Genomic DNA, 16,577 nt, shown 5'->3' with positions numbered 1-16,577 from the left:
TTTTAGGCGCCATAGTTCTAGGCTTTCTAGGCCCAGGATTGTTAGTCTATTTTCGTAGGATATTCTGTTTCGAGTGGAGGAGTGAAGGGCTCTTCTGGTGAAATATCTTTGGACATTTTCAAGGGTGTTGATGTCTGAGATGTGGTATGGGTTCCAGACAGATGAGCAGTAGTCTAGGATGGGTCTGGCAAAAGTTTTGTAGGCTCTTGTGAGCCTACAAACATTGCAATACAGTTAATTTCTAATCTAAATAAGAGCATAGCAACAAGCTAGCAGCCAAGGTACTAGATTTAAAAATGTCCATCAGGGTGTGCAGGAGCATGGTACAATGTACAAAATTAATTTACAGATATACAATGTGTTTTTTTCCTGTCACAATCGCGTGTAGAATCTCTGGGTCTGAGGAATCCCAGCTGAGAAAGACTGCAGTATTAATATCCTATGAATATCCTCCAAGCTCCCCCTTCAATTTTCAGACAGGGATTATTTGAAAGTAAATTTCGTATATTGATAAAGACCAAAATTATACATTTATTTATTTTATTTATTTATTTTGTCCAATACAAATTGAAAGTTAAAGAGAATAAAAACATGTAGTAGTAAATATCAGGGAAAGGATAGAAGAAAAGATATGAGAATAGAATACGTCAATGAAGAATAGAGGAAAGGATGTATGAATGGAAGAAAAGATATATAAAATATAGGAGAGACAATTGGACAGGGGACGGAAGGCACACTAGTGCACATATGCTAGCCCCTTACTGACCTCTAAGGAACCTGGTGAGGTCAATTGTGGATAGTCTAAGGGAAAAATGTTGGGGGTTGGGGGTTGACACCCATGGAGTCCGGTAATGAGTTCCACGCTTCGACAACTCGATTGCTAAAGTCATATTTTTTACAGTCAAATTTGGAGCGGTTGTTATTAACTGCTGTTCTGTTCGGGTCGTATGTGACCCGAAGCCAAGTTTGAGTCCCTGTAAAAAATTTTCCCTGCATATCTGAAACTTGAAATTTCATGACTATTCATCATTTCAGGGGTTCTCTCTATGATAATTTTTTTGGGGGGGTGGGGGGCTTAGTTTTTGCTGGGCAAAAAAAGTTAAAAATCTTCTGTTCCCGGGTCACCCTGACCCGGACCGAAAACTCTTCATTTGCAGTGCTTATGTTTGGTCTTTTTGAAAGCTTTTTTCACTTGGAAAGTAGTCTGAACATTTCTGCACACAATGATATGAAAATTGAAATGAAAAAAGTAATTCTTATTGGTTTATTTTGCTGATATAATGCACGCCCCCCCGTTTTTGTGAAAGTTTTTTCAATTTATGGATAGTTTTGCTTGCAAAATGCATTCTATTTTACTGAAGTTGGTGTGGGATTGGTAGCTTGAACATTTCTGAATATAAGAAAAATATAAAGGAACTGAACAAAATGATTCTTACTGGTTTTTTAACATCAGAAATAAGGCCTCCCCCCCCCCTCAGCTGCTTGCAACCATTTTCACTTTTTTTTTTTTTATGCTCCAAATCCGAAATATTATTTAAAATCTTAGGCATTTATTTACTCAATTTAACAATGCTGACCATCAAAAAAATATTTGTGGGGGTGGGGGAAAATTTTTTTTTCTGGGCAAAAAAAAAGTCACACTTAGTCTGTTCGGGTCATATAGACCCGGACCAAAATGATTTTTTTTAGGCACTTGAATTTGGTCTTTTTGAAAACCTTTTCAACTGGAAAACTAGTTTGAACATTTATGAACATAATGATATGAAAATTGAACTGGAAAAATTGAGACTTATATTTTTATTTTGATCAAAAAGCCCCTCCCCCCATCCTTTTTTAATTTCGTGTCAATTTCTATTTTTAAGGCTACAAATCCCTAAGGAAATTTCCCCAAAAAGGTTTGATATACTAAATTGAACATTTCTGAATATAAGAAAAATATAAATGAACTGAAAAAAATGGTTCTTATTGGTTTATTTTTGCCACAAAAGGGCCACCCCCCCTCGGCCTTGCTGTGTGCCATTATTGTCACTGTTTATACATATTTGTCTAGAAATATTTGGAATATCCTTTTGAAAATCAACCACATTGTAGCCAGAGAACTAATTTTATGAAACAAATCCATTTTACTAAAAAAAAGTATGTAAGTTTGAAATTAACAGCATAATTTTTATATAAATTGAAATAATTGAGGCATACTGTATGTGCAAAATAAACCAATATGCATCAATTTTTCCAGTTCAATTTTCATATCATTATGTTCAGAAATGTTCAAGCTACCAATCCCACACCAACTTTAGTAAAATAGAATGTATTTTGCTAGCAAAACTATCCATAAAGTGAAGACTATGTAAAAAAAAACGGGGGGGGCGTGCATTTCATCAACAAAATAAACCAATATGCATCAATTTTTCCAGTTCAATTTTCATATCATTATGTTCAGAAATGTTCAAGCTACCAATCCCATACCAACTTTAGTAAAATAGAATGTATTTTGCAGGCATAATTATCAATAAACCTAAAGAAAATTCACAAAAACGGGGGGGGCAAAATAAACCAATAAGGATTAATTTCTTCAGTTCAATTTTCATATCATTGTGTGCAGAAATGTTCAGACTACTTTCCAAGTGAAAAAAGTATTCAAATTGACCAAACATAAGCACTGCAAATGAAGAGTTTTCGGTCCGGGTCACGGTGACCCGGGAACAGAAGATTTGTTACTTTTCTTAAACAGAACAGCAGGGTTAAGTTTGAACCTGTTGCATGCTCTTGTGTTATTGCGGTTGAAGCTGAAGTAGTCGTTGACAGGCAGGATGTTGCAGCATATGATCTTGTGGGCAATACTTAGATCATGTTTAAGGCGTCATAGTTCTAGGCTTTCTAGACCCAGGATTGTAAGTCTAGTTTCGTAGGTGGAGTGAAGGGCTCTTCTGATGAAGTATCGTTGGACATTTTTGAGGGTGTTGATGTCCGAAATGCGGTGTGGGTTCCAGACAGATGAGCTGTATTTGAGGATGGGTCTGGCGAATGTTTTGTAAGCTAGTAGTGTGAGATTGCCGGAGCAGAAGCTACGTATCTAATAAGTTCCAATACCCTCCAAATATGCTTTGCAAACTTTATCTATCTATCTATCTATCTATCTATCTATCTATCTATCTATCTATCTATCTATCTATCTATCTATCTATCTATTTATCAGATTTGTATGCTGCCCCTCTCTGTAGACAACAATAATAAGACAATATAAACAAATCTAATATTTAAGTTAATTTAAAAACCCTAATTTAAGAAACCAATCATAGGAAATACTATGGTACCTCTGCTTATGAACTTAATTCGTTCTGTGACCAGGTTTGTAAGCAATTTTTCCCATAGGAATCAATGTAAAAGCAAATAATGTGTGTAATTGGGGAAACCACAGGGAGGGTGGAAGCCCTGTTTCCTCCCAGGAAATTCCTAGAGAGGCCTCAGGGAGGCTTCTCCCCGCCTTTTCCGGCCCTGTTTCCTCCCAGGAGATTCCTAGAGAGGCCCAGCAGAGACTTCTCCCTGCCTTTTCCGGTTACAGTTTTGGAGGCTCGGGTTTGTAAGTGGAAAATGATTCTTGAGAAAAGGCAAAAAAATCTTGAACACCCAGTTCTTATCTAGAAAAGTTCGTAAGTAGAGGTGTTCTTAGTTAGAGGTACCACTGTACAGAACAATTTTGATTAAAATCTGATGTCATTCAAGAGAGGTCCTACAATATATTTCTAACTGTGTCCATAGTGGGTTTTGAAGTTAATTGCTTGGATTCTTTAGAAAAATAGAGTTCATATTGGTATATATGGGCAATCAGAAAAAAATGAATGAGGGAAAGATTTTTTAAAAATCCTGTTATTGTATTCTAGCTATAATTAAGATAAAGAAAATTTAATGGTTTGTCATTATATTAAATTGATGGCACATAATTAATCAATTAATCAATATGGGGATTCCTCCAAATCTATGCGTCTGTCTGTCTGTCTGTCTGTCTATCTATTAATATATGTAATATGTTTATATTACAACTCCTAGCTTTTCCCCAGATCTCACTAGATTTTAACCATTTATTTATATTCAAATTTATCTGCGACAATTTGAAATAAAGCCAATTTAAAACATCAAGTAAAACCCCAGTTTTTACAGTTGCATAAACATGTTAGACAAGAGGAAATTTATGTAACTAATTATCTGAGTAACCTAATAATATGCCAAAGTTGTATCTATTTATTTTGGAATGGAGCATTTATACTGTAACAGTGAACAAGACGTAATGTTATTACAGTATTACATGAAGTCCACAGAGGACAATCTGTAATCGTCTCAGCTTTATTTATGCTCACAGGGGATTTGATACTCAACAAAACCAAACAATATTCCAATAAACATAACTCTATGTTGATAAATATTGCTGTATTGAACATTTGTTTATACATATCCTGCCTTTGATATTTGTATAAATAACTCAAGTCAAAGAACATAACAAATGCTCTTTTTTTTTTGTATTTTCCCCACAACAAAAATCTTCCCCACAACAAAAGCAAAATGACTTAATGTATTATTGGCATAGAAAACTGTTGTGGTTAGCTCTGGCCCAGCTCCTGCCCCAAGGACTGTGGATGTGGGGGAGACATCCACATGCTGCAGGCCTGTTTTGCCCCCGGTGGAATCTGCTGGTGAAGGCTCCTCTAACCAAGAAGACATGAGTGACAGGGAGGAGAAGAGTGTGGCAGACAGCTCAGAAGGAGATCAATTATCTAGCTCCTCCTTGGATTCAGAACAAGAGTTAATGATACAGCCACGCATGCGGAGAGTGATTCATAGGCAACAACAACTGAGAGATTATTATCAAAGAAAATGAGGCCACCTGTGGTTGGGTGGGGCTGTGGTAATTAGTGAGGCTGCTATAAATAGCAGCCTGTGGGGTTGGCCATTGTGGAGGATTATCTGATCGTTTGGTGTGTTTCATGACTGCCTTACTGACTTTGACCTTTTGTGTGCTGATTTTTCCCTGCTTTGAAACTAAACCAGAGCATTTAGGGTTTACCCAGCGAGCGTCTGATTCTCCCTCGCTAGATTCTGAACTCATAGCCCCATCCTGTGGCTGGTCTCCCACCTGTTCTACTACTTGTAACCCCGGGCCCCCCACTAATTCATAAACACTATCTGAATCCGAGTCCTCAATATCTTCATCATCCTCCAAATGATCAGGAGTATGTACAACAATTATAAATAAATGACATTACATGATTCCTTAGCTGCAGTGATTTGCTTAACAACTATGGCAAAAATTAGGTTGTAAAATTAGGCCTGACTCACTTAACAGCTGCGTTTCTTTACAATGGAAATTATGGCCCCGGTTGTGATCCGAACTCAAGGACTACCTATAGATAAAATCTTGTCTCCTCCAATAATTTAGAATCTAAAGGCAAAGCCACTTTCGCCTGTCTTTCTTGCGAAATCCAAATTCTTGTAAATGTGGAAATTATTGAAGGAAGAGAAAAAGCTATTTTTTTTCTTTCCTACACCGTGGCTAATAAAGCTGACAAGGTGTGTTGAACAATTATCATTATTATTATTATCATCATCATCACACCAGGGGATTTCCCAATAGGAAGTTATAAATTAATCTTCCTCATCCTTCACCTACACTGTAAAAAGGAACATTGCAAAAAGGAGTATATACACCAGGAGTGTCAAACTCAAGGTCCTTGGGCAGGATCTAGCCAGTGAGGTGCTTAAATCTGGCCCACGAAGCCAGCTTGGAAATAGCAAAAGAGTGGTCTGTGGTGCCTTTGGCAGGCAAAATGGGATGCAGGGGGGGCATTTTGGCCAACAAACTGCTGCAGGATGCATCCATCCCAACTCTTCCCCTCCCCATGGCTCTTGAAAAAAATCCATTTTGACACCCCGATCTACACAAAACCGTTGACTCTTTGATATAGACTTCCTTCTTCCTGTTCTTCTCATAGGTGCAGAAACCACAAAGTCAAAATGCTCCTGGTGTTTCTTATTCAGAGACTAATTATTTCAACTTTAAATTCTCACCCTCCTAAATCTTTGCTCCAGTCAAGTCTCAACTTGCCCAGAACTTCTTTCTGGGATATAAAATGGCTGTGGGGATCTGCTTGGCTGGTTCAGATATATCGTTGCAACTTGAGCATTTCAACATGTTTTCTATAAGAAAGAATAGTTCCTTCATGCTATATACTATATACCAGTGATGGTGAACCTATGGCATGGGTGCCACAGGTGGCACATGGAGCCATATCTGCTGGCACACAAACTGTTGCCCTAGTTCAGCTTTAATGTGCATATGTATGCCGGCCAGCTGATTTTTGGCTCACACAGAGGCTCTGGGAGGGCATTTTTGGCTTCCAGAGAGCCTCTGGGGGGATGGGGATAGGAACGAACCAAGGTCATTCCAATAGGTGGCAGTTGAAGGAGGAGAGGAGTGATCAAGCAACCTACCAACTCTTTTGATTGGACAATGTGACTTGTGACACCTGGGGAAGGAAAATTTTGCTCTTTTGCTAAAACCGTGGGAAACTTTAGAGTTGGTTTTCAGAAGCTGTGTCAATATAATGTATTCAATAAACATGTTCTTTGAGGAATCAATCGACCTCATAGTTCTGCTTTTGGTAGATGCATTACTTGGAATTCTGACAGCTAACCTAAGAACTTAAACAACTCTGACAAAAAAATATTTTAAAACGGGGCAAAACTCGTTTAGTAAGTGTCTTTCAATAGAATTTTTTTGCTCAGTTGTGGTCATAGATCCAGGACTACCTGTACTATAGTCATAGTGAGGGAAAACTCTACTGCAGTGAAATAACAAAATATTTTGCTATTAACACTTTAACCAATTTTTTTCCTATACAAAGGAAAATGTGGTATTTTTGCTGCAATGAAATTGCCCACAAATTTCACAGTGTTCACAGTGAAAGCTTTTCATTAATTCATTCATAACTGAGCCAGTTCCATTTGCAGTGAGGAGACCAAAAAAGCACTGCCAATTGGCCCAGTCAGATCATTTGTTGCCCAAATGGTCAGTGCTTAGTGTGGACCACTGGAGAACGCCACTGCTGCTCAGGCCTCCACTTGAGTGCTACATATAAAATACACAGTGGCATTATAATTGCTGAAGTATGTATCTCCTCAGTTAAATTATTCTGCTTCAGTTCTCTGAACCTCAATAAGAATTTAATAATTCTTAATAATATATCTTTCAAAGGTAAGCCATGTTTTTCTTTCTTTCTTTCTTTCTTTTGTTCTTTCATTCTTTCGTTCTTTTTTTCTTTCTTTCTTTTGTTCTTTCATTCATTCTTTCTTTCCTTCCTTCCTCCCTCCCTTCTTTCTTTCTTTCTTTCATTCTTTCATTCATTCTTTCTTTCTTTCCTTCCTTCCTTCCTCCCTCCCTTCTTTCTTTCTTTCTTTCTTTCATTCTTTCATTCATTCTTTCTTTCCTTCCTCCCTCCCTCCCTTCTTTCTTTCTTTCATTCTTTCATTCATTCATTCTTTCTTTCCTCCCTCCCTCCCTCCTTTCTTTCTTTCTTTCATTCTTTCTTTCCTTCCTTCCTTCCTTCCTCCCTCCTTTCTTTCTTTCTTTCTTTCCTTCATTCTTTCTTTCCTTCCTTCCTTCCTCCCTCCCTTCTTTCTTTCTTTCTTTCTACCTGGAAATAGTGAACCCTTTTTGGCCCCCCCACCCCAGCACTTTGAATCCCGCCGGCCAAGAGCCCTCGGGCAGCAGCTTCTGCCAGACACGGGCAATGAGCGGGACAGAAGGGCGAGGAGAATCAGGAGGCTCCTTTGGCGGCTGGGGGCTGCCTGGCTTTGTGATTTTGGCTGGGGGGGGGAGTTAGGAAGGTCCTACTTCTCCCCCCCCAGCCAAAATCACAAAGCCAGGCAGCCCCCAGCCGCCAAATGAGCCTCCTGATTCTCCCCGCCCTGTGGAGAAGTGTGGACAGCTGCGTCACTAAGCTCCACCCCTCCATAACCCCACCCCCATATGACCAAAGCCCCACCCCCACCCCCACCGGGCCATGGAAAACTGGTCTAGCTTAAAGCCGGTCCCTGGTGCAAAAAAGGTTGGGGACCTCTGCAATACACAATACATATTGAAGAGGGTAGACATGAAGTATTATATATAAAGAAAAAATATAAAAGTAGAGGAGAAGATATATGAAAGGAAGAAAAGATATATGATATATGAGATAAGGAGAGATCATTGGACAGGAGACGAAAGGCAGGCTAGTACACCCCTTACTGACCTCTTAGGAACCTGGAGAGGTCAATCGTGGATAGTCTAAGGGAGAAATGTCCAACCCTCCACTCAAGTAGGTGTCCCTACACCTTTTCAGACAAATGGCAGTCCAATATCCCTTTGAAAGTCTCAAGTGTTGGAGTTCTCACGACCTCCGCAGGCAAGCTAGTTGATCGCTCTCATTGTCAGAAATGTTCTATTTATTTCCAGGTTGAATCTCTTCTTGATCAGCTTCCATCCATTATTCCTTGTCTGGCCTTTTGGTGCTTTGGAAAACAGCCATACCCCCTCCTCTCTGTGGCAGCCCCTCAAGTATTGGAACACTGCTATCATGTCATCCCTGGTCCTTTTCCTCGCCAGACTGGCCATGCCCAGTGCCTGCAACTGCTTTTCGTATGTTTTAGCTTCCCATCACCTTATCATTCTGGTTTCTCTCTTTTGCTTTTTCTCTAGAGTTTTAATGTCTTTCCAAAACTGCATGAAGTACAGTGTACTCTAGGTGTGGTCTAACTAAGGCTTTATAGAGTGGTATTAGTACCTTCTTAATCCTAGATTGTATCCTTCTGTTAATGCAATTTAGGATTGCATTGGCTTTTTTGACTGCCCCTGCAAATTGCTAGCTCATATTTAGTTGGTTGTCCACCAAGACTCCAGATCCCTCTAGCAATCACTACTGTTGAGTATGGTTTCACCCAGTTTATATGTATATCTTTGGTTTTTCTTACCTAGGATTTTACTTTTCTCTGTATTGAATCTCATTTTATTACTTATCAGGCAAATCTGTTGTTTCCCAGATCAATAGCTGCCCATTTTTTATTATTCATTTATAGGGCTGTAGGAGCTCCTATCTGTCTCATTTAATTATTTTTGGATGGGATGGGTGTGTTGGATGTAATATTCTGTTTTCAGAATATTATATCCAACAATGTCCTTGAGATTGCTGGTAGCTTGGCTAGCTTTTATGGAAGTTGGTGTCCCAAGTTGTCCTATGTTAATTAAAAGCAAATATTATTAATGCCTTTCCAATAGGTTTCCGGTCACAATTCAAAGTGTTGGTTATGACCTATAAAGCCCATTATGGCACCGGACCAGATTATATATGAGACCGCCTTCTGCCGCACGAATCCCAGCGACCAGTTAGGTCCCACAGAGTTGGCCTTCTTCGGGTCCCATCGACTAAACAATGCGGTCTGGCGGGACCCAGGGGGAGAGCCTTCTCTGTGGCGGCTCCGCCCCTCTGGAATCAGCTCCCCCTGGACATTAGGACTGCCCCCACCCTCCTTGCCTTTCGTAAACTCCTCAAAACCCACCTCTGTCGTCAAGCTTGGGGGAACTGAGAAACTTTCCACTTGCCTATGTAGTATCTGTGCGCAACATGACTGTGTGTATGCTTTTATTTACTGAGGTTTCTCCTTTAGATTTTTTATATGTATAATTGCTATTTTAGATTTTAATTATTAGATTTGTCATTATGTATTGTTTTTATCACTGTTGTGAGCCACCCCGAGTCTACGGAGAGGGGCGGCATACAAATCTAATAAATAATAATAAATAATAATAATTCTGTTAAAGATGCCTTTATATTCTGGTAATTTATTATTCTTTGTGAGCAGTAAATAACATCCTTCACTGCACAAACTTTAAGATTTCAACAACATCAGCAATTTGGTATCATTATTATTAATGATTGAATTTATTGTGGCCACCAGATATAAAAGAAGTAGGGCCTTCTAACCTTTTGGAAGCCAATTTTTCAAACAATGATTTTCTCTTACAGAAAGCAAAATACAAACATCTGGAAGAGCCATGGTGGTACAGTGGTTAGAATGCAGTACTGCTGCCTACTTCTGCTGACTACCGGCTGCCTACACTTTGGCAGTTCGATCCTGACCAGCTCAAGGCTGACTCAGCCTTCCAACCTTCCGAGGTGGGTAAAATGAGGACCCAGTTTGTTGGGGGCCAATATGCTGACTCTGTAAACTTCTACTTTTATTTATTTTATTTATTTATTTTGTCCAATACAAAATACATATTGAAGGGAATAGACATGAAGTATTATATATAAAGAGAAGATATAAAAATAGAGAAGATATATGAAAGGAAGAAAAGATATATGATATATGAGATAAGGAGAGACAATTGGACAGGGGATGAAAGGCAGGCTAGTGCACTTATGTATGCCCCTTACTGACCTCTTAGGAACCTGGGGAGGTCAATCGTGGATAGTCTAAGGGAGAAATGTTCGGGGTTAGGGGTTGACACTTCTGAGTCCGGTAATGAGTTCCACGCTTCGACAACTCGATTGCTAAAGTCATATTGTTTACAGTCAAGCTTGGAGCGATTAATATTAAGTTTGAATTTGTTGCGTGCTCTCTTGTGTTGTTGCGGTTGAAGCTGAAGTAGTCATTGACAGGCAGGACGTTACAGCATATGATTTTGTGGGCAATACTTAGATCGTGTTTTAGGCGTCATAGTTCTAAGCTTTCTAGATCTAGGATTGATAGTCTGCTTTCGTATGGCATTCTGTTTCGAGTGGAGGAGTGAAAGGCTCTTCTGGTGAAGTATCTTTGGACATTTTTTAGGGTGTTGATGTCCGAGATGTGGTATGGGTTCCAGACAGATGAACTGTATTCAAGGATGGGTCTGGCAAAAGTTTTGTAGGCTCTGGTGAGTAGTGTGTACTTCTTCTGACTTCTTTCCACTTCTACGTAAAACAGATAACAAGTTGGTAGATGTCCCTTCATAGTGATTATCAGATGGGGGACGGGTAGAGACTACGAATTCCTGCTCTGAAGAAATAACAACTTAAAAAAAAACATACTGGGAGTGGCATTCATTTAATAAGAGACTGCACACTACAGAGAAAGAGACAGTGGTCAGGCTCGTGAGAATAATATGTTTTCTGTTTGCAAAATAGCTTTTAAGCCTGCCTTTTTTTTCTGACCAGACTTAGTAGCTAGCATGTCTTATGATGCACAGGAAATAAGAAGTTGTTCAAAAATGTGTGGTTTCAGCCAATGCAGCAAATAATGTCTGAGCCAGTTCTCGGCAATTGAGAATTTTTTTAGAATCTCTCCATGACTGTAAAAAGTAAAGTAATATCTGAAAAACAGATGCTATATTCTGGTCAATGCAGGGCTGTCTTCCTAAATGCAATTTGGCTTTGCCAGATGTAATATAACATGGTTAAGCAGCCCTAACACATCCCTTGTCTGATGTTCTGCTACATTAGGACTGCAATTCTCAAAAATTATTTATTTATTTATTTATTTATTTATTTATTTATTTATTTATTTATTTATTTATTTTGTCCATTGCACAATGAGAGTTATATTGGGTATGCATATAATAAATATATAATGAAGGTTATAGGGGAGAAGAAATAGGAATAAAATATATCAGTGAAAGAATAGAATAAATATAGGAAAGAAGAATGGTATAGGAGATATAGGAGAGCAATAGGACAGGGGACGGAAGGCACACTGGTGCACTTATGTATGCCCCTTACTGACCTCTTAGATAATCCAAGAGTAAAGTGTTGGGGGTTTGGGGATGACACTATGGAGTCCGGTAATGAGTTCCATGCTTCGACAACTCAGTTACTGAAGTCGTATTTTTTACAGTCAAATTTTGAGTGTTTATGCTCTCTACATGGGGCTACCTTTGAAAAGTGTTCGGAAACTTCAGATCGTGCAGAATGCAGCTGTGAGAGCAATCATGGGCTTCCCCAGGTATGCCCATGTTACACCAACACTCCGCAGTCTGCATTGGTTGCCGATCAATTTCCGGTCACAATTCAAAGTGTTGGTTATGACCTATAAAGCCCTTCATAGCATTGGACTAGAATATCTCAGGGACCGCCTTCTGCCGCACGAATCCCAGCGACCAATTAGGTCCCACAGAGTTGGCCTTCCCCGGTCCCGTCGACTAAACAATGTCGTCTGGTGGGTCCCAGGGCCCCGACTCTCTGGAACCGGCTCCCCCCCCGGAGATTAGAACTGCCCCCACCCTCCTTGCCTTCCATAAACTCCTTAAAACTCACCTCTGCCGTCAGACATGGGGAATTGAGGCATCCCCCCCTCCCCCAGACCTATACAATTTATGTATGGTATGTCTGTGTGTATGTCTGGTTTAATAATGGGATTTTTTAAATGTTTTTTTAAAAATTTATTAGATTTGTTGTGAATTGTTCTATTGTATGTTGTGAGCTGCCCCGAGTCTATGGAGAGGGGCGGCATACAAATCTAATAAATAAATAAATAAATAAAATAAATAAATAAATAATATTAAGTTTAAATCTGTTGTGAGCTCTTGTGTTGTTGTGGTTGATCCAAACTATCATCCAATGGTTAGAATTGGAATCCCAGGATATGTTGAACTACAATTCCTAGCATTTTGTGCCTTTGGCCATGCTGGTGGAGTTTGTGGGTAGTGATTGGACATTGATTAGACAGTTTCTTCTCCAGATTTATTACAGTTGTGGACCTCCAAATATTCTTCACTTATGCTTTTCCAACTTATGGTTTCTCAATCATGCAATATTAAAAGAAAAAAATATTAATTATATGGAAGAAGAAATTAAATATTTTATGGAAATTAATTGGAATGATGATCTCACAGTACAAAACCTTTGGGACACGGCAAAAGCCTATATAAGGGGACTGACCACCATATATACTATAGGAAGAAGCAGGAACAATAATAGAGAGGTTAATGAATTACAGAAAAAAATAGGGGACCTGGAACAAAAACTAACAATAGGATCAAGAATAGAGGAAAACAGGGAGGAAATTGAGCTATAAAATGAATATAATAACACAGGAAAAATTAGGACAAAAAAATTGAAAGACAAAACAATACTATTTTGAGCACGCCAACAAACCAGGTAGGTGGTTAACTTATAAATTAAGAAAGGAAAAGGAAAATAAATAAATAACTAGAAGATGATAAGGGACATATAAAAACGACACAGGGACTAATAGAAGAAATAATATTTAATTACTACAGAGAGCTATATAGGAAAGAGGAAATTAAAACAGACGATATTCAAAAATACTACAACAGAGAATATAAATGTATAACAGAAATTGATAGAGATATATTAGAAGAAGAAATAACAGAGAAGGAATTGGAAGAAGCAATACGAAAACAAAAGAATAATATAATGCCAGGGCCAGATGGCATGACAGCGGAGATGTATAAGGAATTGATGAACCCATTAAAGAAGTTATTACCAGTACAGTATTGTTTAATGAAGTTTTAGAGAAAGGCTTAATCCCTCAAACATGGAAAGAATCAATAATTACCTTGATCCCCAAAGACGAAACAGAAAAAAAAACCAAAACAAAATTTTAGGCCAATCTCTCTACTCAATGTTGACTACAAAATATTTGCAACAATAATTGCAGAGAGATTTCAAAACATAGCTAATAAATATATATACAGTATTCTGATCAGAATGGATTTCTTCCAAATAGATACTCTATATTTGAGATAATATAAGAACAATCCTAAATGCATTGGAGTACTACGAAATTAATTCAGGAAAATCAGTAGCATTTGTATTTCTCGATGCTCAAAAAGCATTTGACACATTTATGCACTTGTAGTTTTTCTCACCATAGTGTTCATGTGGTGGGAGAAGCTGAGCTTGTCCAAATTCTCTATTCTCCAATTATTCATAATCCAGGAGCCCTGTTCCCATTACCCTGCCATATCTCCGAGAGGCAGGGCTGGCTTCACCAATCATTCTTGGCCCAAGGGGATTTCAAGCACCTGGGATGCGGCTTGTCTCATCAAATCCAGGTGCTTCAGCCTCTAATGTTCCTGTAGCAAGCTGCCTGATGCCAGTATCTTATCTCCGTAGCGACCCAGCAACAGAGCTGTGTTTCTGTAGTGACCTGGCACATCAGGGTGCTTGACAACTTCTAGAGTTTTCTATTTTTTTATTGTTTTCTTGTAGAAAATTTGAAACTGGAAATAAAAATTACATTTGGGGGGGGGGGGGGAAAGCATTTGACAATTTGAACTGGGATTTTTTTATTAATAAATTTAAAATGATGAAATTTGGACCAAAATACATAAAAATGATAGAGGCAATCTACACAGAGTAAAAAGCTAAATTAATTGTAAATGGAGAACTAACAAAACAATTGAGCATCCAAAATGCATTAAAACAAGGCTGCCCAATGTCCCCCTTGCTTTTTATATTTACGTTAGAAACTCTATTACAACAAATTAGACAAAGCGTACATATACAAGGCCTCAAAATTAGAGAACAAGAATACAAAGTGCAAGCTTTTGCAGACGATATAGTCTGTATATTGGAAAACCCACTTGAATCAGCAGAATACCTTCTTAAAGAAACAAACAAATTTGGGAAAGTAGCACGTATGAAAATACAGTAAACAAAACTAAAACTAAATCCAAGATAATAACTAAAAATATGAGTAATCAACAGAATCAAGAATTAGAAAGACATTTAGCAATACAAGTGGTTAAAAAAACTAAATACTTAGGTATTGTTATATCTGCAAGATGTAGAACATTAAAAAAGGATCGCTACATCATATTAAGCAAACAAATAGCTAAGAAATTAGAGAATTGGAATAAACTCCCGATTTCACTATTGGGAAGAATTTCAGCTATTAAAATGTCCATACTTCCCAAAATACTGTATTTATTTCAATGCATTCCAATCAAATTAGACCAAAAATATTTTCAAGATTTAAACAAAATGATAATGAGGTTCAGTTGGGTAAAGAAAAAAGTGAGAGTAAGATTAAAAGACTTCCAAGATAATAGATAACAAGGAGGATTCGGAGCACCAGACATAGAGTTATACTATCAAGCAGCAGAATTGCAGTGGTTCACTGAGTGGATAACATTAAAAAATGTCAGATTATTAACTTTAGAAGCACATGAACTGCAAACACGTTGGCATAGCCTTTTATGGTATGGGAAACATAAAGTACACTCACATTTCTATAACCATAATTAGATAATCCCTTCATAAAATCTGTTTGAAAATTAAATCCTGCCATTATATAGAAATACCTGTATGGATCTCCAGTATGGAGGCTCTCATATATCCAAAGGTAATAAACCTACAGAGAATATTAAAGTACAAAGAAATATTGGATGCTCAGGGTAACTTAAAAGACTGGGAAAGTATAAAACGAAAAGGCATAACCCTAGACTGGTGGACATACTATCAAATCAAATCCAAATTTAATGAAGATAAAAAGAAAGAGGGAATTGCAAACAAAAGAACTATTGGAACTAGGAAGAAAATTCATAACTAGAATATATAAATATTTATTAAATTATAATATGGAAGTAGAAATTGTCAAGGGATGTATGATCAGCTGGGGAAGGAATTTTGGATACAGTATAAACTTGGACCAATGGGAGAAAATTTGGACCTCCAATTATAAACTGACAAAAGCCACATCTTATAAAGAAAATTTATATAAAATGTTCTACAGGTGGCATCTTCCACCTGCGAGACTTGCAAAAATGTACAAAAACATGGACCCTAAATGTTGGAAATGCCAGGAAAAGGAAGGAACTTATTATCATATATGGTGGTCATGCCCTAAAATTAAAAAACTGTGGATCAAAATATATAAATGGTTAGAAGAAATAATACAACAATAGATTAATATGGAACCAGAAACTTAGGGGAAAAATATAGGTACATCAATCAAGACATTTTTACAGCAACAAGAATAGTAATGGCACAACACTGGAAACAACAAAATACCGAGCGATAGGACTATTATTTTAAAAATATTAGAGTGTGCAGAACTGGACAAATTAACATATACATTGAACAACAAAGAAGACAGAATTTTATGAAAGCTGGAATATGTTATATAGCTGGATAGAGAAAAGAAAGGAAACAAGGAGAGTAGAGGAAATAGCAGAAACCTGTAGAGTGTAAAAATATTGATAGAGAATTAGGGAATGGATAATAATAACATCTTAATGCTTGCATGTTGATTGGATTATATAAAATGTAGATACTGAAATATTGATATTAATAAGAAAATAGATTGAAAGTAAAAAACTGTAAAAGAAATACATTTAACTGTATGAAATATGACAACAATATAGTTTACTGTAAAAAGAAGAGATTTAGAAGTTGCATTTTTTTTCTTTTCTTTTTTTCTTTTTTCAATTTTTTTCTCATTCTTTTTTCTTTTTTCGCTTTGTTTGTATGTCTGCACATATGTATTTATGTTATGTTATGTGTGTACAAGTCTAATCAATGTCCTGAATGTATTTTAATATTTATATC

This window comes from Erythrolamprus reginae, chromosome 2, assembly GCF_031021105.1.
Source record: "Erythrolamprus reginae isolate rEryReg1 chromosome 2, rEryReg1.hap1, whole genome shotgun sequence".
Taxonomy (NCBI): Eukaryota; Metazoa; Chordata; class Lepidosauria; order Squamata; family Dipsadidae; genus Erythrolamprus; species Erythrolamprus reginae.
This window is presented reverse-complemented; position numbering follows the sequence as displayed.